Here is a 23492-nt window from a genome sequence, read left to right on the forward strand (position 1 = left end):
GTTTCTAGTTCTTGGTATTATAAAAAGAGCTCCTTTAAATTTTCTGAAAAGCCTTCTTCTACCTTCATTTCTTTTACTTGTTTGTTGGTATTACAGGTAGATTGATATTACTGAGTATATACAAGTTTAACAACTTTTCTAATATAATTTCAAATTGTTTTACAAAATAGTTGAGCTATTTCATAGCTTAAATAGTCTTTTATTAATGTGCCTAACTTTTGGCAGCCTTTCCTACATTTCCAATTTTTATCTTTTTTCATCTTTGCAAATCTAATGGATATGAAATAAAAGCTCAGTTATTATAAGTAAATTTTCTTATTATTAGTGACTTGGAACATTATTTTATATCTAGAATGAATTTCCTCTTTTGACAATTTTCTATTTATATTCTTTGACCACCTCTTAAAAAATGACTCTTCTTATATCTCTATATCGATTCTTATAAATCTTGGAAATCAGGACTTTATTAGTCATTTGCTGCAAACTTTTCCCCAATTAATTACTATTCTTCTGATTCTAGCTACATTGCTTCCTTCTCTCCTTTCCAATCACAGATCTTAAGGTCATTTAACTGGATCTAAAATTCAATTAATGTCAAGATCACATAAAGTTAGTCCATCAAAGGTTTTTTTTTTCCTTGCAAAGCAATGGGATTAAATGACTTTCCCACAGCTAGGTAATTAATTAAGTATCTGAGGTCAAATTGAACTCAAGTCCTGTGCTCTATCCACTGCATCACCTAGCTGCTGTTAGGGTCCGAGAAAAGTCCCCAATTATGGAACAGAGGCACTCCATACAATGGAGATGCAATAGCAAGGGTTTATTAAACTAGCTTGAGCTAGGATCCCTGTCCTAGGAGAGGGCTAGGATCCTGGAACCCCAAGTAGAGTCAGGAGAGTCCTTATATATGGTTCAGTATGGGAGTTTCAAGCATCTGCCTGCAGATTGTCTTGAGATGGTGTGGCATGTTCTTATTGGATGCAGGTCCTTGGAGAAGCCCCCAGCCGCATGGTCCGAGAGCCAACCAGGCAGAAACTCAGAGAGCTGACCAGGCAGAGACTTAGGAGCAGAATTTAGGCAAAAGTTCATAGGTTTCGACACTCAGGGTCTTACAGGCATTCAGGCAAAAGTTCATAGGTTTTGAAACTCAGGGTCTTACACTGCCCCAAATCAAAGGTTTTAATATGCCAATCACCATCAGCTTACATCTGCCTATTACCCTATATTGTTGTGATATGCTACCACATACCATTTTACCAATGGTTGTGTTAATTTTTTTAAACAAATCCCCTTAACAAATTGTACAAAAAGATTTGTTGTTGCTGTTGTTATTGTTGTTGTTGTTCAGTCCTTTCAGTCTTGTGTGATTATAAGAGTTAAGTGACTTGCTCATAGTCATTATAGGTAAGGGAACTGAGGCAAATAGGATTAAGTGATTAGCTCAAGATCACATAGCTAAGATAGCCTGATAAATGCTGCCAGAACCAAAAAAGAAGTTACATTACATTTGAATAAAAATGTGATGTAATTGATTCCAGGCATTCATGTAAATGAATGTAATGATGTAATTAAATGGTTATAGTAAAGTCAGGAGGAAATGTTGGAATACTTTGAAATATTAGAATATATAAAGGGAAATAATAATAAAGGGAAAATGAAAGAAAAAAGCAAAATTGTATCTTCTATTTGTGGTATGAAGGAGTTACAAAAAAATGAAGGTGTTACAATGTTAGAAATGGAGCATCTTTTATTGTATTAATTGAAGATAGCTATCAAAAACACATTACTTTTAGAATAGCAACCTTTTATTTTTTAGGTTTTTGCAAGGCAAATGGGGTTAAGTGGTTTGCCCAAGGCCACACAGCTAGGTAATTATTAAGTGTCTGAGACTGGATTTGAACCCAGGTTCAAAGTTAGCAACCTTTTAGACAAAAATTTCAAGTTTATTTACTACAGTGAAAGAAAATAAAAATGAAGTGAATGGTGGAGAAATTTTCCCTGAAAACTTTGACTGGTTCAGTCACTTTTAAAATCAAATTCAATTGAATAATATCAAAAGACAACCAGTGCAGATGAGAATGTGGCAGCTAGATAAATCTTGATGTTTAGAGGGGAAAAATTTGAAGGTGGATATACTGATCAACATTTTTTTTTAATGGTGATGAAACAGACATTTTAAAGAAAAAGATGCCTTCCAGAGCTTAGTTTTCCAGCAAAAAAGAAAAAAACCTCAACTTGAATTTAAAGTGTCTAAGAATCACTGAATCCTTCTATTGGGTGAAAGAGATTTCAAATTAAAATCAATGGTTATTTATTGATTTTGAAATTCTCAAGCTCCAAGAGACTACAACCATCAATCATTTCTAGTTCTTTAGCAATCAAGTAAAAAAGCCTGAAAGACTAAAGTTGTGGGGTTTTATTTGCAAGGCAATGGGGTTAAGTGGCTTGCCCAAGGCCACACAGCTAGATAATTATTAAGTGTCTGAGGCCAGACTTGAACTCAGGAACTCCTGACTCCAGGGCCTGTGCTCTATCCACTGCACCACCTAGCAGCCCCCTAAAGTTGTTTTCAAAGACTAGTTTTCAAGTGTTGGTTTTTTGGGTTTTTTAATCCTAACTGTTGAAAAATCTTGTGAGGACAACAATATGAAATTTAAAAGTGTTACTGGGTTGAGAGAATGCCTGATATCATTCAACTGCACTTGTTTCATTATGTGAGAATGTGAACAAATTCACTGAGGAAGGATAAAATTCTACACCAACCAGCAAGGTTATGTGTTAGTAGATATAGATAAAAGCATATATTTGTAAATAGAGATATAGATAAAAGCATAGATATAGATTTATAATTGCTACCATATCTTAAACAACAATAATTACTTTTTCATCAAATCTTACTCTATAATAAACTTGAACTACAAATACTTATGCTTTACTATCTTATGTTCATAGACAAATTTATTTTTATCTTATCAAAATTCTTATTGTATATTTTCACTGACTGGGACCAATTAGCATATTTTACATATAACTTTGAATAGTTCAAAATTTGAATACTATAACCATTCTGTATCATTCAAACTAATTTTGACCTAATTATACATTCAAGGCATTAATGGTCAAAATTGAATTGATCATAGGAGGACATTGAAAAAATATCAGTCTTTTTCCATAATTTTTACCATTGACTAGCTCCCTCTTCTAATAATCCAATAAGAAGGGTTTTTTTTTAAATTCACATTGACCAATCAATTATTTTGAATAATGTTTAATTCTAATTTCATTCCTTTCCTTTTCTTTTCATTTTGAAATTTTAAAATATGTTTGTTTAAAGAAATAAATAGCTTTATCAATATATTCTTTTTTTTTTTGCAAGGCAAATGGGGTTAAGCTGCTCCATATCAATATATTTTTTTAGGGTTACATAACTCCCCCCATGTCCGTACTCTGAGACCCTGTCATTATAGTAAGTCAATATGTTTTAAAAATTCTACAACAACAACCTGCAACCCAATAAATTGATTACATCCTAAAGTAAATGCAATATGTGTATAAATACATAATCTTCCTCCTCAGCAATGAAAAAAGAAAGGTACATTTTTTCAGTTCTTTTAAGATTCAGTTTTATATATTGTTGTTGTTATTGCTTTTGCTAACATGTTATAGGAGTTTATATTATTTTACTTTAATCTATATTGACCTTCCCATAGTAAACTGAAATCTTCATAGTTGTTTCTTTTAGCTCAGTAATTCACTTAAATTCACTGAATTCATGGACTATCACTTGTTGAATAGTTTTCCAACCAATCTACACTGCTTCCATTTCTTTGATACCACAAAAAATGGTGTTATAAATATTTCTATTTAGAGGGTTTTCCTTTCTGTCTTTTTCTTCCTTGGTATAAATAACTAGCAATAAAATCTATGAGTCAAAAGGTTTGAGAATTTTAGACAATTTTTTTATCATAATTCCAAATTGTCATAATGGTCGGAACAATTCATACCTTCATCAATAGCAAAATTCAACTAGCTGCCTTTTCATAGTCTTTCCAGCAGTGATTATTGTCATCCTTTTTCATTATTGCAAATTTGCTGGTGTGAAGAAAAATCACATAATTGATTTCATATGCATTTCTTCTAAGTGATTTGCCATAAACTTTTATATGTTGTTAATAGTTGACTATTCTGAGAACTATTTGTTCATAGTCTTTGAATATAACCATTAAATATATTATAGTCATATTCTTTCCCTCATTTTTATAAAATAAGATTTGAAGTTCTTGGTTTTCTGTTTTAATGGAATGACAAGGATGAGTCTCAAATGTATTAGGGGTGTGGTAAAATCTATATCTGAAGAAAACACAATAATTAACAATTTAGTCAAAGGACAGCTTTATTTTTAACAAGAGTAATGTCTTAAAACAACTTTAAATGACATGCAAATTTTTTTTGTATTAGAGTAAGATCTAAGTATTTTATTTTGTTTTATTTTTGTTTACTACATAAAGGAGTTCAACAAATCTAACAGAGTAATAGTAATTACTAATTTAAGCTGAATTCTTGTTGATGCCTTTCAGGTGGGGAAGCATCAGAAGTCTCTGCTTTCATGAAAATAAACAACTGAACTGAGTCAGAATGATAAACTAAGTTTAATAAGGTTAACTGTTAAGGCCAAACCACTTCAGCTCCAGTAAACAGACACTAGATACTTGCATGGGGCAAGAGTTTTGGACTAGAAGGTATCTTTGAACTGAACAAAGGAAAGGGAGAGTACCAACCTCTAGAGAATAAAAACCATTGTCAATAGTGTAGGGGATGGTGTTGTGCTATGAGAAGCTGGTGTCTTTCTTTCCTGTTTAACTCAGCAAGTATCAGGACTTCATTTCAAAAAACTTGGATTCAAATTTCAAAGTTTTTCTTACAAGTCAGATATTTTCTTTAACTTTAAGACAGCATTTAGTTTGTGATATCCCACCATTGTTTTACTAGCTCATTCAGCTTCGTCTCACTTTACCCCCCCAGTTGCTCTTAATTTTTCCTGTGAAATTACTATATAATGGTAAAATAAAACAATAAATAGCTATCTGAATTCATAAAACTAATTGGGCTTATTGTATATATGTTTATATAACTCATCCCTTCAAGTATATATGTAAATAGAGAAATATAACAATCCTTTAAAAATAATGCATGGGGGACAGCTAGGTAGTACAGTGGATAGAGCACTACCCCCGGAGTCAGGAGGACCTGAGTTCAAATCCAGCCTCAGTCACTTAATAATTGCTTAGCTGTGTAAGCTTGGGCAAGTCACTTAATCCCATTGTCCTGCAAAAAACAAAAAAAAAAAGTAAAAATAATGCATGAAGATGAGGAGAAAAATAGTAACAGAATGAACTTGTAAACCTTAAAGTTTACATTATATATATATATATATATATATATATATATATATGTGTGTGTGTATATTATATATATAATGCATCTAAAATGACATATAGGTGTCATTCCATGGATTATGCTGAGTGTATTCACATTTGCCCCTCTCAGTGAGGTATATAGACCATATGTAGACACTATTTTCTTATTTCCAACTGGATAGGGACAGAGAATTGGGGGAAACAATTTACTACCATGAGTGCCTAAGGAGTTTGCATTGAGTGAACATGAAGTCTCCCTTAATATAGGCCATTGAGATCAAGGAATTGATGACTCAGAGGTTTGTAATATGTGATGATTTCCCAATTGGCAGTAAAGTTGAAATTCAGTATTAAATTATAAATTTTAAATTCTAACATGGAAAATTAATGAGTGGCTAGCCGAATATTCAGAAAGGTAAATGGCGATTGCAGAGTTTACATCATATGGTTTCATCAAGAACAGGTCGAGCCAAACTAACCTAATTTCCTTTTCTGACCACACAGTTGTGACTACATAGGTAATATTGCTCTTTACTTCTCTAATTATTGCTATAGATCTTGACATAAAGCAGCAAAACACATGCCCACTAAAAGTGAACCACTATCACAAAGGATGCCTAACTCAAAATTCAGTTGGAAGAGAATTTGTGTATAGACACAAATAAATAGTAAAGCTTCTATTAAATATTTACTAGTCACTGTTCTAAACATTGGGGATACAAATATAAGTCTCTGTACTTTTTTATAAAAGCAAGTTCTTATTGATTTTTTGTTTTTTTATGTAGTCATAGTTTACTTTTTTAATATTTTATTTATTTCTTGAAAATTAAAGCATTTCTGAGGTACTACCTCACACCTCTCAGATTGGCCAATATGACCAAAAAAGGATAATGATCTATGTTGGAGGAGATGTGGAAAATCTGGAACACTAATGCATTGGTGGTCTTTCTGGAGAGCAATTCAGAATTATGCCCAAAAGGCAATAAAAATGTGCACACCCTTTGATCCAGCAATACCACTACTGGGTCTGTATCTTGAAGAGATCATGAAAAAGGGTAAAAATCCCACATGTACAAAGATATTCATATCAGCTATATTTTCATGATCTCTTCAGGATCTGCTGGATCAAAGAGCATGCACATTTTTATTGCTCTTTGAGTATAGTTTCAAATCGATCTCCAGAAAGGTTGGATCAGTTCACAACTCCACCAACAATGCATTAGTATCCCAGTTTTCCAATATTCCTTCCAACATTGACCATTTTCCTTTCTGGTCATTTTAGCCAAACTGAGAGGTGTGAGGTGGTTACAGATGTTTTAATTAACATTTCTCTCCTCAGTAATGATCTAGAGCAATTTTTCATATGATTTAGATAGCTTTGATTTCTTTGTCTGAGAATCGCCTCTCCATATCCTTTAATCATTTATCAATTGTGAATGACCTGTTTTTTTTTATAAATTTTATTCAGTTCTCTATTTTAGAACTGAGTTCTTTGTCAGAAATACTAGTCATAAAAATTGTTTTCAATTTAAAACCTTTTAATACTGGTTGCAGTGCTTTTGCTTATGCAAAACCTTTTTAATTTAATGTAATCAAAATTATCAAGTTTGTTTTTTATAATGTTCTCTATCTCTTCTTTTAGCCATAGTTTCTTGTAATATTTCTTTCCTTCTCCCTCTCAGCAGACCATCCAATATGATAAATGGTATTTTTAAACAAAAAATTCATCCAGCTAACAAAATATTGTAAAAAAATCTAAAAACGTGAAACGTTGTACACCTTTCACCTCCTTTAAGGAATAAATTGGAAGTGTCCTCTCATTTCTCTTCTTTCAGATCATTCATCTTCTTTTTTGTTGTTGTTGTTGTCGTTTTGTAAGGCAATGGGGTTAAGTGACTTGCCCAAGGTCACACAGCTAGGTAATTATTACTGCCACAGTTGAACTTGGATCTTCCACTCCAGGACTGGTGCTCTCTCCACTGTGCCACCTAGTGGCCCCTTAGATTATGTATCTTTATCATTTTGCAATATTCACTTTAGATTTTCTTGCACATGGTTGTTCTTTCCACTTACTTTGTTGTAGTTAGTATTTATATAATTTTTTTTGCTCCATGCACTTCACTTTGCATCAATTTGTATAGATTTTTCCATATTTCTCTCTATTCATCACATTCATCATATCTTACAGCATATTAATGTTCTATTAGATTTTTGTCACAATTACTTAACTATCCCATAATTAATAGGCATCTATAATGTGTCCAATTATTTGCTTTCTCAAAAAGTGCTGCTATTAATATTTTGGTGTATATGGTGACATTCTTATCAGTTGCTTCCTTGAGGTATAAGTCTACTAATAGATTCTCTGAGTCAAAGAGTATGGACATTTCTCATTTCATTTGTATAATACCATCCTCATCTGGTTCAGTTTCACTCAGGAGCATTGTTGAGAACAATATTTCAAGGAGGTGGATGTTAAGATAGCAATTTTTTTTGAAAACTATATCTTTTAACTATAGCTTGGGAAATGGAAAGATTACATTCTAATCAAGTTGTTTTATAGCTTGGTCAGTTGCTCTTATTATAGTGAATTGTGCATTATACCTGAGAACACTATTGAGCAGTGGTGTCAAACTAAAATAGATCACTAATTCTATATAAGGATCCCTTTTGGTTCTATATTGACTTAGTTTTAAAGTTTAATGTTATCTAAATATTTATTATATTTATATTTACTTTGTTAAATATTCCCAATTGCATTTTAATATGGTTCAGGCCCCATTTGGGAGTGCTAGTCATATATGACCTACAAGCTAAGTGTTTTGACCTCTGTTATAAAGTCTCCTCAATAATATCCAAGTCCACTCAAAAGCTATGACCTCATAATCCACACAGGAAAACCCATATGATTGAAGACTGAATATTTTCTAGACTATAACATTCATTGGATGGATGACTTATGGCCTTATTCATTATAGCCATGTGGCTCAATTATTACTACAGACACCAATGAGCTGAGTTCAGAATTGTATAAGAAGAGAATTGAGATTTGCAATTCATTTGGGAAAATTCTCAAACTTTATAAAACTGCTGTCATGAATTCGAAACTGTTCATGGTCACCAAACCAGCTTCTTCCTCTCTTTTCAGTTCAGTTTCATTAGTATACAAAGTCCTTGAAAACTAGTACTGTCTTGCTTTATATTAGTATTTATATTCCAGGTACTTACATAGTACTTCACACAGAGTGAGCACTTAATAAATGCTTTATCTATCTATTTATCCACTGATCATCCATCCTGGTGATAATGCATTCTAGGAGAAAGACAATTTTAGGTGACCCAAAAGACAATAAAAAGGCATATGTGGTTATAAACAGGATGTCAGATATAACCAACAATAACCTATGCATACAGGTATGCATTAGAAAAGAATGTACATGAATGGAAAAGGAGATGAGTCAATCAATTAATGAGAGTGAGTGACAGATGGACACACATATGATATTTAAACAGATAGAAATAACTAGTTGGGTCAGTACCTAGAGTACTGACCTTGGAATCAGGAGAATCTAAGTTCAAATTTTCCTGATAGGGTGAATGACCCTGGGTAAGACACTTAACCCCAATTTCGAAAAAGAAAGAAAAGAGAGAGAGAGAGAGAGAGAGAGAGAGAGAGAGAGAGAGAGAGAGAGAGAGAGAGAGAGAAAAGAAGGAAGGAAGGAAGGAAGGAAGGAAAGAAAGAGAAAGAAAGAAAGAAAGAAAGAAAGAAAGAAAGAGAAAAGAAAGAAAGAAAGAAAGAAAGAAAGAAAGAAAGAAAGAAAGAAAGAAAGAAAGAAAGAAAGAAAGAAAAAGAAAGAGAGAGAGAAAATTCATGGAAGGATATAAACAAGAATCACACAAGATAACAGGGGATGAATGGACTAGAATCTACAAACCTGCACACAGAGACAAAATGAGATTCCAAATTCTTTGAAATATTGCAATCTAAAGTTTGGAAAGAAGTTTTGTCCACATAAATTTTGAAATAATTTTGAAGGAAAGAGAATTTAGATTCAGTCATAGACTCCTGGCTTAGTTTTATTACTGTAAATCTTCTTAAAACTGGAAATATCATTTTCAGAATAAAAGAATGTATTACAGAATATTAAACATAATTATCAAATAAAGTCTTTGAATTAAAAAAATTCCTAGAATATGCAAAGACTAAAAAGGTTTACTATAACTACACAATTGGAATTTTGGTGAAAGATTATCATTCCTCTAGTAACAATTAGTTATATAATTATTCTAAGATTTCACAGAATCAAAGAATTTGAGAAATGAAAGGGATTTCACCAGGCATCTTGTCCATCCCATACAGAAAAGGAATCCTCATTATAATTTTATCTGATAAGTACTGATCCAGATTCTTCTCAAAGTTCTCCAAAGGTCTCCAGCTGGATCCCCCACAAGAGACAGCACTCCTACTTTGAGGTGTTTTGATTTTTACTAAGTTTTCCCCTAAATTGTTTCTTTACCCTACTGGTTACTATTTTGCTGTCTGGAACCCAGCTCAAGCTTTGCTTGCTCATTGTTTGGATTTTGATGATTCGAGTGAATATAAATTGCAATTGTTTCTTTTCTAACCAGAAACTCTGAGGGTTTTCCACTCCCAAATTGATTCTTTTGTGAGGGCAAACTAGGGTACTTTTTTGCCTCAATTCTTACCTAGCCTTTCATGATTGAAAGGTTTTTGCCTCAGACAAACTGAGATCCAAGAAAGACCTTAGCTTAAAAAGGCCAATGTTTCCTACTGCATCCTGGGCCAATTCCAGTTATCCAGTTCTATGTCTTGCCACTGGATCCAGATGACTCTGGAGGATAGAAGGAGGCTGGTGACTGCATAGCCCTACATCATTTAATACAATTAATTTGCAAGCCAAGACATCACTCTCCTAATTTCATTGGTCTTCTTTGAGAACAGAGGATGAACAACAACAACATCTGGGATTAAGCAGAACAAGTCTAATCCTTCCTACATGTGACAATCCTTCAAGACAATTTTCATATGTTTCTCCCCACCTCCCAAGTCTCCAAGTCTTCTTTACTCTGGGCTAAAAATCCCTAGTTCTTTCCACTGAGCCTCATATAACATGCACTCAAGATCCTTCTCCATTCTAATTCCTGCATCTCAATGTGCTTCTTAAAGGGCACATAGGGGCCTAGAACTGAAGACTACCCAGTCAGGTCCCAATTAATGTGAACTGTGAATCCCCTAAAGTGGTCACATTATTTGAATCTGCACAGTATATTTCCAGTGGTCTGGAACCAAGGATCACATTTTACATAATTATAACTTATTATAGTGTGAATTAAAATAAGTTAAACTACCCCAGGAGATTCATTGTTTACATTAATTGAGGCTTAGCTATGTTTCAGATGAGGTCTGTCACCACAGAATACTTTGGTATTTCAGCTTCTAATTGTTGAAAGCTATTTTTCTTTTTTTCTTTTTATTTAATTTATTTATTTATTTTGAATTTTACAATTTTTTCCTCTAACCTCACTCCTCTCCCTCCACCCCCCACAGAAGACAGTTTATTAGTCTTTATATTGTTTCCATGGTATTCATTGATCTAAGTTGAATGTGATGAGAGAGAATCATATCCTTAAGGAAAAAAATAATAAAGTATAAGAGGTAGCGAAATTACCTAATAAGATAACAGCTTTGTTTTGTTTTGTTTAGAATTAAAGGTCTTTGGTTTTTGTTCAAACTCCACAGCTCTTTCTCTGGATACAGATGGTATTTCTCCATCTCGGATACCTCAAAATTGTACCTTATTGTTTCACTGATGGAATGAGCAAGTCCATTAAGGTTGATCATCGCCCCCATGTTGCCCTTATGGTGTACTATGTTTTTCTGGTTCTGCTCATCTTGCTCAGCATCAGTTCATGCAAATCCTGAATTCCCATCCCTCTTGGTTTCTAATAGAACAAGTGTTCCATAATGTACATATACCACATTTTTTTCAGCCATTCCCCAATTGATGGACATTAACTCAATTTCCAATTCTTTGCCACCACAAACAGGGCTGCTATGAATATTTTTGTACAAGTGATGCTTTTACCTGTTTTCATAATCTCTTCAGGGTATAGACCTAATAGTGGTATTGCTGGATCAAAGGGTATGCATATTTTTATTGCTCTTTGGGCATAATTCCAAATTGCTCTCCAGAAAGATTGGATGAGTTCACAGTTCCACCAACAGTATATAAGTGTCCCAGATTTCCCACATCCCTTCCAACATTGATTATTGTCCTTTCTGGTCATGTTGGCTAGTCTGAGAGCTGTGAGGTAGTACCTCAGAGATGGAAAACTGTTCTTTAATGCTACCCAAGATCACATAAGTATTTTCAACTGCCACATTATAGCATTGATTCATATTAAATTTATATCTCTAGCTATGCCTCCCTCATCTAATTCTTGTAAAGCTGACTTTTTGTACTCAAGCATACATAGCAGACTCATTTTAGTGCCCTAATTTATCAAGATCTAGTGAGGTCTCTTTGTATTATTAATTCTGATAGAGCACGTTTCCAACACACTACCTGCTGACCACTGGTTATCTTGAACAAGATTAAAATGTAATTGGGAATATTAATAAAATAAATAAAAATACAACAAATCATAGATAACATTACAATTTTTAATTAAGTCAATTTGTAGCCAGTAGGGATCCTCATATATTTAGTAGCCCCATTTCTATTTTAATATAACATTGCTTTAGAGTAGTTTTTAAAACTATTTTACTTGCATTATCTCATTTCAGTTTTCAAAAAATCTTGAAAGATAGAAATAGAAGTGTTATTTCTTCTGTTGCACATGCATCTGAGGAAACAGTCCCAGGTTAGTTAAGGGACATGTTTAAAGTCAAATTGATAGTAAGAAACAGAGCTAAGAATCAGAACATGATTCCTGAAACATCAGTTTCTTTACTTGCAAGCAACTGTTAAATTCTCCTTATAAGCCAGATTCCACAGACAAAGCAAGGAAAACTTTGAGGTTATTCTTCAGATGTGATAAGCACAAAGGAATTCATGATTTCCTTATTTTTGGAATATCTTCCATGGGAGCAAGCCCTCAATGAAACCAGATCAAAACCTATCAGTGAGTTAGAAGGTTCATAGATGCAGAGGTGAAAGGGAACTCTGACACTCTGTAGTCCAACCCCACTCATTTTGTAGTTGAGGAAAAAGCAGCATTTTAAGTGACTTCTCCAAGGTTACACAGGTAGTATCAGGTACAGGATTTGAACACAGGTGTTCTGGCTCCAGAGTCAGCACATTTAATATTAGGAAGTTATTAGGGAGATGTTAGGGAACTGGGTGAAGCACATATATATTAGGTGATATATGTATGACCATCTAGGTAGTAAATATCAGAGGTAGGATTTGAAACTAGGTCCACCTGACTGGAAGCCCAGCACTTTCTCCACTGTTCTATATTGACTCTATTATTGTCCTGGATCATTTGTGTTTATCTGTGTCAAATTGCCTTACCTTTTCATTCTAATTATTAATCAATCCATATGTATTTATTAAGTACCTATTCTTTGCAAGGCACCAAGTATACTAAAGGAGCTTACAACCTGTGCTGGAGACATCATGCACACAAATAAGAAAATACCAAATAAATTCAAGGTAAATTGATGTATTTCTACAATTATGTAGAAAATTGACTTAATTTTGGGCTTCATTTTGCTACATTTGTGACCTAGTCACAGGGTTTTACATTCTATCAAAGAAGAATCTAATATACCACTCCTTGTTCTGTATGTTTTCATTAGCTTAGACATGTAAAATCACCTCTAAATAGTAACTCCCTATATTATTTAAGTGATGTGATTTATAATCCTTTCCTAAGATGGCTTTGATAGCCTTAACTGAATCTTCCAGGTGTTCTTAATAGCTCTCTTAATATAGTCTTTCACTCCCATCTGCTTTGATTTAAAGTTGATTACACAGACTGGCTAGTTCAGGGAGAAGCTAGCTGACCACTTTAGAGATTTATTAAGTTCATAGTATTTCCAAAATGTAAACATAAGCCTGCTACTGCCAGGTTATCCATTATTAGGTTTGGCTCCAACGATTATCCAGCTCTGTGGAAAACTAAAAATGAAGTTTGTCCCCTAGTAAAATTGATTTCTTCTGATTTTTTTAAACCGTCTCCCGCTAAGCTGCCCCCTAGACCCCAATCAGCAAGCCTCTGCCAGCATCCCCAGGGAAAGGCTGTTGACCACAGCCCAAGGTTAAGACGAGCCGAGCAAGCGGCCAATCAGCTCGGAGGGCTCCGAGGCGCTGATGCTCCCAGACAAATAGTACGGTGCGGTGTCGATTGATGACTACTTGATTGCGCATGAATATAACATACATGTTGCAATGCTTTGCCAGCGCTCTCAGCGGGCGCCCATGCTGATCAGAGAGCGGAGGGGGCCCTGAGTCGGGAACCCCCGTGTCCCCCGGAGCCCGCTTGTTCAAACTGACGCTCTCACCTCTCCAACCGGAAAGCATCCGACGAGAGGACCAGGACCGCAGCATCCTGTGCCGGAATGTTCTCCTTCAAAGGTATTTGACCCTGGTCCCCTTATCTCTAAGCATGCCAGAAAGCAGGGATCTGTTGCCCCTCCCTCCCCACCCCTGCAAGAGTCCGCCTCCGGATGGATGGGGTGCTGTCTAGCCTAGCTTTGTTCCTCATCCTGAATGCCAGCTTCGAAATGGTTAACTTCCTCGGGAGACGTTGGCATGACCAGAGGGGAGCGGGGGTGCTCAGCTGGGCTGAGCGTGCATAGCTCCGAAAGCGGGTCTCTTTGTGAGCATCGCTATTGTTCCGGACGTGGCTGGGGCTAATGGGAGGTGGGGCTGGGGGTGGGAGGGGTGTTGGCGAAGGCTGGACTATTGGGCCCCTCGCAAAAGGGAAGAGAGGCAAGAAAGAAAATGATCAAATAAGACTAATACCCATTCTCGATACTGCCGCATGCAGCATCTGGGAGCGCCAGAATCTTAAGAGAGGAAGAGAGAACCAAATTGCTGGTAAATAGCAGATCCTGCCAATTGTGCCAGGATGAACATTAGAACGACCAGGAAAGTAAAAGTTTTATGGAAATCCATGCTTCACACCTTACTGTCACGCTTAAGAAGAGAAATGCTTGAATGGGGGAAGGGAAGGGTATTTAGAAAAACACTGCTGCCTATAGGGAGCCCCAAAGTCATCTGTAAATGAGAATCATTTGTAGTCTCTCCCTGGATAATTGAAAGAATAGTCTAACTGGGCAGAAATTAAGAAAGACCCAGAAGAATGAAATGTATTTATTGGGTTGACTAATACATAGCTTCGGGGGTTGTATTTTTTGTCTTTGCTGTGTTTCTTCTGTGTCTGATCTGCCTCAGCTGTTAGAAGGGATGACTGAAACAGCAACTTTCATCATAGAGCTTGCATTCCAGTTATGTCAATTATTTCTTCCATGCCTCTAATGAGAAACTTGATTTTTAAAGATCTAAGCAATCAATAGCAGACCATATGAAATCATTGTATTTCTAAGTTATCTATTACTTTCAGTGGGCTGTTTGAAAAAGGAAAATCACCAAGGTTTTGAATTTGACCTGTGTGTCTTTTGCCCTTCTTCCCCACCACTCCCCCTAGACACTTTCTGCTTTGACTAATTAGCTCTCCCTAAAAGGAATAACAATCTTCAGTAGTTTACTGTTGAGCCAACCTGATATATTAAAAATCACATATTAAAATATTTATATTTTTGTCATAGGTCCATACAAAGTGACTATTTTTTTCGAGAGAAAGGAGGGATATTAAAATATTGATTGCACAGGCTCAATTCCCTTGACTACTTTTATTCATAATAGTGTGACACAAAGATGGATACCATTTGTCTCTGTGGCATAATCAATTATAGCAAAACTTGAGGTTTGTTTCTGAAGACCACTTAAGATATGTATTTATTCAGTTTAATGTTTATATACATATATAATAAAATTGCTCTGTTAGTTTACCATATATAAGCTCAAATTTCATAGGTTATACACTGTTGCCAAAGCACCAAGGCCTGTGTTCTAAGCCTGACATTTGAACACAACACACACACACACACATATGTGTATGTGTTTTCTGGAAGGTTGTACATGAAACCATTGCTAGATAATGTCTATTTCCACTTTAAAATTTTCATTTTCACATATAACTTCAGAATTTGTAGATTTAAAACACTTTATAAACAAAAAAAAGTGATTGGACCTCTGGGGGAAATTTATTGGGATCTTTAAAAGTATGCAATAAAAGATGAAAGCAACTGAAAATACTCATTCTGGCAAGGAAGAGACTGCAGAGATAACATAAGGATAATTCTGAAGTCTGTGAAGTATTATCATGTGGAAGGATAAGCAAGCAGAACTAGAAGAAACAGATCAATTTGGTATGAGACAATAATGTTAGATGCAAGGATGAGTATCCTTGATGAATGGGGTATAGAGAAATGTATTACAAAAGGAAGCAGTGACATTCCCTTTTCTAGAGATATTGAAAAACAGAATCAATTCTCACTTGTTGGGAATGAGTTAGATAATGTTAAGTGTCAATCCAAGAGGTTGGTTATCTATGTGACTTAGCTTAAGGACATTAGGAAGGCCCCATACAAAGTAATCTCAAACTCTCTCTCTCTCTCTCTCTCTCTCTCTCTCTCTCTCTCTCTCTCTCTCTCTCTCTCTCTCTCTCCCCAAATTGTTTAATGCTGGAAAATCTAAATCATATTAGTTTCAGATTTTCTTCTTCTATGAAAATGTAAACTTTTAGAAACCATAGGGCAAACAGTACCCATGGGGACAGGATACAGTGCAAGGGAAAAGAAATGAAGAAATGCCTTCATTGTAGCAAGCCTGTATTACTGGGTAGCCTCGGGTCTACAGGTGCCCACCTCTCCTTGTCATTTTGTACCCTGGTAGCATACTTCTTGTTGGGGAAATAAAGCAGGAGGATGGGCCTCATGTGCATCTCCTCGGGTGTGTCTTATGGGCTTCTATCTGTGTTGGCAAGCTTCCCAGAGCTCCCTAAACAAAGGATACCATAGGGAAGACTTTATGTTGATCTCAAAATCTCAGGCTCAGCTCTTGCTCCCTGTCTGAATATACTCAGTTTCCCTCAATCTTTGCTGGTGGGACAATTCAGAGACCATCACCAAAAAACCCTTAACAAAGGTAACACTTTAAGCAAATTTCAGCCATTAAACATGAATGAAAAACCTGAGAGTGCTTTGAAAGGGAAGTTACTAAAAGACAAAACCAAAAATAACCACTCAAAAATAGGAAGGTCAGTGGTTGAGGATAGAACAAAGGGAGCAATAATATAGAATAGCAAAGGGGTAGGGACCTTGGCTTTTGGACCCAAGGAACCTAAAGAAGGCATATTGAAAAACATAGTATATTCTGCTCCTCCAAAATCTAGCTTTGATTGCCTGGCATATCTTTGAGAATATAGGCTATAAATAGATATTTAGTGTTCTTTGTCAATCATAGGGAACTGGAGGAAAATGAAGGTAGGATAAAATAAAATTCAATGGGCAGGATAAAATTTTTATGGACCAAGTTATTTTTCACTGGTTCAATGACATCATCCTTGAAGATCTCTTCCAATTCTGCCAATCATGAAATCCCATGTGGGTAGGGGAACTTTTAAATACATGTTTTATTTTCACAAGGTTTTCATTAATATGTTCACGCTGTACCTACCAAACTCTTTAAATGGACTTATAAAATATGAAAACTATACTGTAATAAGCTCCTCTGTATAGTCATGCAAAATTGTTCATTTTTGGCACCTCATTCCATAGCTCTCTAGAACTGCTATTAGACATTTCTGGGACCTACACAGACATCCTTTTGGTTGTTCTAAACAAAGTTTGGGGTTCATTTTTCCCAAAAGACTCTTCCTTCTCTTAAGGAAAAAAATGTTAAAATTAAAATGAAATGTAATCTGCAAAATATATCTAATTTAGTCACTAGGTGCCTCTGTCATCTTGATTTGGAAGAAAGGTCCCAGAGAAACTCAAGTTTAGAAGGATTAAAAGACATGCCCAGGATGAAATAATTTATTAAGTGGTAGAACCAGTCCTAGAGCCCAGGGGAAGGGCCTTTGACCATAGATCTAGTACTTGCTGAACTATTCAGTTCAATGCAACCAGCCTTTATAAGGGCAGCAGAGTAGTAGAGTGGGTAGAGTGGGTAAAATGCCAGTCCTGGAATCAGGAAAACCTGAGTCGGAGACTTCAGGTGCTTATTAGCTAGGTGTCCTGGGCAGAAGACTGAACCTCTGTTTGCTTCAATTTCCTCATCTATAAAATAGGGATAATAATAAAACCTATATCCCTGAGTTGTTATGGGGAATTAAATGAGATAATGATTCTAAAGCACTTAGCATAATATCTGACATAGTAAATACTATATAAAAGTTATATATTATAATTTATTTATTAAGCACCAACTGTGGATAAGGTTAGATGCAAGTATGAGTATCCTGACAGTGAGGAATGGGGCACTGAGGAAATAAAGACAAAATGGAAAACAATCCCTGCCTTCTCTGTGTTTGTCTCTCTGTCTCTCTATCTCTCTGTTTCTCTGTCTCTCTGTCTCTCTGTCTCTCTGTCTCTCTCTGTCACATACACACACACACACACACACACACACACACACACACACACACACACACAAACACACACACACAGACTTCTTAAACACCTACAATGTACCAGATACTGTACTTAGTGTTTTACAAATATTATCTGATTAGGTTTTTATAACAATCCTATAAAGTAGGTACTAGTATTATTCACATTTTACAGTTAAGGAAGCTGAAGAAAACAAAGATTCAGTGACTTGCTCAGCCTCTAAGAAATAATAATAAGTGTGAGGTCAGAATTGAGTTCAAGTTTTCCTGACTACATACCCAGCACTCTAAATACTGTTCCATCTAGTTTGTGTTTCCTGGCATTTTAAAAATGATACTATCATTCACCTAAGAAAAGTTTTGAAATTTCATTCTAACCTATATAACTTGATATATCTGTGTGTACTTTCTGTAAGCACTTTTGGATGAGCACCCCTTCTCTCCCAGGATTCTGGACTTAATTGGATATTTGTTCATTATTGGTGGCTGACCAAAGACGTTAATGTCTGCTTTACCTCATAGTCTCTATACCTTTCAGGGTAATAAAGAAGTTTCCAAAATAATGCTGAGGTCTGGTTTATGTCTATTTCTACACATGTGCCTTCTAAAATCCTCAACAACTACTCAATATAGTTAAGTGCTTGTCAGAGTTCAGAGCAGTCTTTATTTTACCCCACAGAAAAATATCTTGGATGTAAATAGCTCACAAGATGCCTAAACAGTGGTAACCCACAGAGCTTTCATAGGAGTTCCAATATTCTAGTGGACCCCTCTTTAATTCCACAGAAACTCTCTAAGGATTTGGGATATACATATGTATATATGTGTATGTGTCTATATGTGTATCACATACATACATACACACTAGGAACCCTGTTCATGGATCTGTTCAGGAAGGTATGGGTGAATGTGCTAACAACACCAAGTAAATCATTACTGGTTCCTATGAATTCAGGATTTCCCTGTTCTGTCCACCCCCAGACCCCTCAGCCCCAAAAGCAAGTCTACTTTCCTCTGAGCTGGTCTGTCTTCTGAACAGAATGGCAGCATGGTGTGGTGCTTCCTATGCCAAGTCAAAGAACTTGGAGAATGATCCTCTGATATACAAACAGAGTTTTTCTTTTTCTTTTTTAGCTCATGTTCTAATCTTCAAAGAGTATTTCTAAAATCTTAAATAATAACAATAGCCAGTTTTTATATAACTCTTTAAGGTTTTTAAAGTGTTATACAAATATTATCTCACTTGATTCTCACAAAAGCCTTAGGAGGTAGATTATTATCCCCATTTTACAAATGAAGAAATGGAAGCAGGCAAAGATGAATGGTTTGCTCAGGTTCACATAACTAGGAAGGATCAAAGATATTTGAACTTATGTCTTTTGGATTCTAAAGCCTATACTTCATTCACTCATGACAGTTGTCAGATTCTCTTTCTATGGGCTAAGTAAAAACGGTGCTCAAATGATATAATAGTGAAAGCATGTGAAAATAGAAGTGTTTCTTTCTAATGTACTGAAAGCTTACAGTTTTTTTTTTTATGATAAACCTGTTCTCCTGGAATTCTACCTGAAAAATTCAAGAATTGTTATTTAATTACTGAATGTTTTGAATTTACTACTTAACAGATAAAGCAACTAAGCCTCACTAAAGCCAAATGATCCGCCCATGGTTAGATCACTAGTATGTGTTTCTCATTCTGAGACCAGAACCCTGTGTATTCTGCACTACTGACTCTTAACTTATCATGTACATAAAGCTTCATGGTTTCCAGTTTCATCTATAGCCATTATTATTTTATCCATTACAACTCTGTGAGGTTGGTGATGAAACTTCTGTCATCCCCATTTTATAGATGTGAAAATTGATGCTTGGTTTAAACAACTCACTCAAGTTTGTATCGCTAGTCAGGGGCAGAAAGATAATTAGAATCCTGGTCTTTGGGCTATTAGTCCAGGACACTTTACTGTGTACCTGGTTAGGTTCTCTAATTTTCACATTGCTTCTCACTTTTTGATTAACTTGGAAGAGCAAGTGATAATTTTGTAGAGTCTCTGTCTCGTGAAATATTATATACCTTGTATACAATTAGTAAAGGGTTGTAGAATTGAAGAATACATCTTTTGTGGATAGATTAGAAAACTGATTGGTTGCATGAATGTATCATTAAAGTACATTGCCCTTCCCCCTCCCATGAGCATGATATAGGCACTTTTCAACCCAACCTAACCTTCACTTCAATCCCAAGTGTACATACTAATTATTTGTGTCATCAATCATTTTTCCTACTCAAATGTTGAGAAAAATGGTAAGCATATCTCCTATTTAAAAAAATCTCTGAATGGTAAAAGTGTAACAATAGATAACCTGATGGTGTTCAGAAAGGAATGGGACCTCTGATGTGAGGGCCGCTAATCCACCTTCAGCCAACTTTCACATGTGACTCCAAGAAACTGTATCATGCTCAACAGCCATACCTGAGTAAAACTGTCTCAGCAGAGAGGTTTAACCACATTGAGGATAACTAACAGATCTCAAAACCTTTGTTGAGTTATGGGGGTATCTATCCCCCAAGCAAGTGAAGACCATCCCCAGCAGATTGGGCTGATGAGAATAAGCCCATTGTGGACAGCTTGGAGTTTGGTTAGACACTGAAGATACCAAAGTCATCTTCTGCATCTTGGACCATTGCCAGTCTTCTTGATTTTTGTCTTGCCACTAGATTTGATGACTCTGGAAGTGAGAGTGGGACTGATGACTGTGCAGCTTTGCCTCAATTAAACCCAATTCATGAGTAAGTCAAGATATCACCTGGTGTTATCAATGGTCATCCTCAAAAATGAAGGATAAACAATAACCATAGCTAGCAGTGTTTCAAGTTCTTTTCCATAATTCGCCATTTTGTAGCATGAATTTTCCCCTTATCCTGAATTTTTTTATTGCCCAAACATTTCTTCCTAATTCACTGTCTAAAGTATATTATGCTTGACTCTATATATCCTTGTGTAATTTTTGTATGTTCATTCTTAAAGTGTTGTTGCTATGCAGTGTTGCCATATTATCATACATAACAAGTTTTCTTTCTTCCTATTCCCAAGTCATTATAAGATGATAGTGAATTCAATGCAAGTATGTATGACAAAAAATAAACATATGACTTTTCTAAGTTTAAGTCTTTAACAGGTCTCAGTTCCCTCTAGAAAAAATTCACAAACCTCCTAAAAATTATTGAGAATGATATCAATTGATACTTTCTGTATAAGAAATTAGAACAGATTTTTTAAAAAAGTTTGTATCTTAATTCATTTAAATAAAAAGTTTGTATCTCAATTCATTTAAATAAATGAATATGCTTATTCCATGTTAATATTTTAATGGAAAAATAACTTATTTTTGAACAAAAATTTATGAGAAGAGTAGCTCTGTTTTACATATTTTGGTATATCCCTTTAATGTCTCCATTAGTATACAACAGATTCTCATATCCGTTTCTTCATTCAGTTCTTGTGCTGTATTGTTTTGGTGGATATATATGAAGAAAAATAGCTTCACACAGATATGCAGTTGGAAAAGGATGGAGTATGTAATTGACAAATAACATGTTAGAATTATTCTGAAAATAATTTGACCTTGAGGACTCCAGGAATAGTCACAAGGATCCCTATGGGTCCTCAGACCACTTGGACAATTGTTGGACTGGGAGATAAAATACAAGTTCTTTATAACTGACACTCAAGGCCTTCCATCATGACCTTTGTCAGTCTTATTTCACTCAATATCCTTACTCATCTTCATGAGCTCTTTGATCCTAGTCAAACCCATCTACAAGGCTATTCTTGTCCTGTCTTTCCATGGCTCCAAAGATTTCACAGACCATACTCCATTTCTGGATCAGACTTTCCTCTATAACTCTGTTTCTTGGTATTCATATGCAAACTCTCCTTATCCTATACTCTTACCTAGAAAGAGTCCTTCTGATATTCCAAGAGTCTCTGTGGCACTGAGAAGGCACTCAGAATGCAGAGACTAGCATGCTTGCTTTTATTCACATCTTCAGTTTTTAGCACAGTCCCAGGCACATACTTAATAAGTGCCTTTTCATTTAATCACTTATACTATCAGATAAAGTCAATGTTTTGATTAGTTTTGCTGAACTGTATTTTTTCAATTTCTTTTAAATTCTTTGTTACAGGGAGGATTCCCTGGATAAGAGAGTGTTTGTATATTTGTCTATGTGTGTATATGTATATTTTTATTCATATATACTTACATACATGTTGCTCAATAGTTTCAGGTATGTCCAACTCTTCATGATCCCATTTGAGGCTTTCATGGCAAAGATACAATAATATTTCCTTCTTGGGTTCCTTTTACAGATGGGGAAATTGAGATAAAGAGGGTTAAGTGACTTGCCCAGGATCACAAGCTAATAAATGTCAGATGCTGGATTTGAACTTGGGTCTTTTTGACTCCAGGTCTAGGATTCTATCCATTGCAAAACTTAGCTGTCCTCATACATATACAAATACACACACATACCTACCCATACATGATGGACATATATATATATATATATATATGTAGACATAGATACATACACACATGTATATATATGTAGACATAGATACATACACACATGTATATATATATATACATGTGTGTGTGTTGGGGTCTTGGGGTGTTGTATAGAGAACAAACCTTGGAACCCCCAAAACCTGGATTAAAGGTTCACCTGTGGCACATGCTAGCTATGTGTCCCTAGTCCAGTCTCTTAATCTTTTGGTGTTTCTAACAACTCTCTAAGACTTGAAGGTTGTGATCTGCTTTAGTACAAGAAATTTCATCATGGAGAGCTCCCTATACCATAAGATCACATAAAACCCAGTAAATATATGTATATGTGATATATACAAATATAAATATGTACCAATATGTGCTATATTTATGTGCATATTAAAAGGGAGAGAAAACTGGAGAAATAAAAGTGAGAAAGCCACCAGTCAAAAGGGTCTTCAAAGAATAAGTCCTCTTCCATCTGAGTTTTGGCAGTACTAAGTAACTGGCAGAAATTGCAGCATGGTCTTAGCCTAGCCAAAGTCTGTTCTTTTTGGAAGCAGCTCCAGAGGCAAGTATTTCCATGTAACACCGCATTTATTTTTTGATGATGGGTGATTTCTTGAGTCAATATGCTCTGAGTTAATATGCTTTCCAACAGCACAGATTTTTATAATTTTGTTATTTGAACTACATTCATTTTGTTCCCTAAATAAAAGGATCTAAGGGAGCTATTAAACAAGATTTGAGACTCTTCTGAACATTTTGGGTTCTTTTTTAAATGTAAATCTCAAATGGGACAATGTTTTAAAAAAATCT

Source organism: Macrotis lagotis, chromosome 3 (assembly GCF_037893015.1).
Source record: "Macrotis lagotis isolate mMagLag1 chromosome 3, bilby.v1.9.chrom.fasta, whole genome shotgun sequence".
Taxonomy (NCBI): domain Eukaryota; kingdom Metazoa; phylum Chordata; class Mammalia; order Peramelemorphia; family Peramelidae; genus Macrotis; species Macrotis lagotis.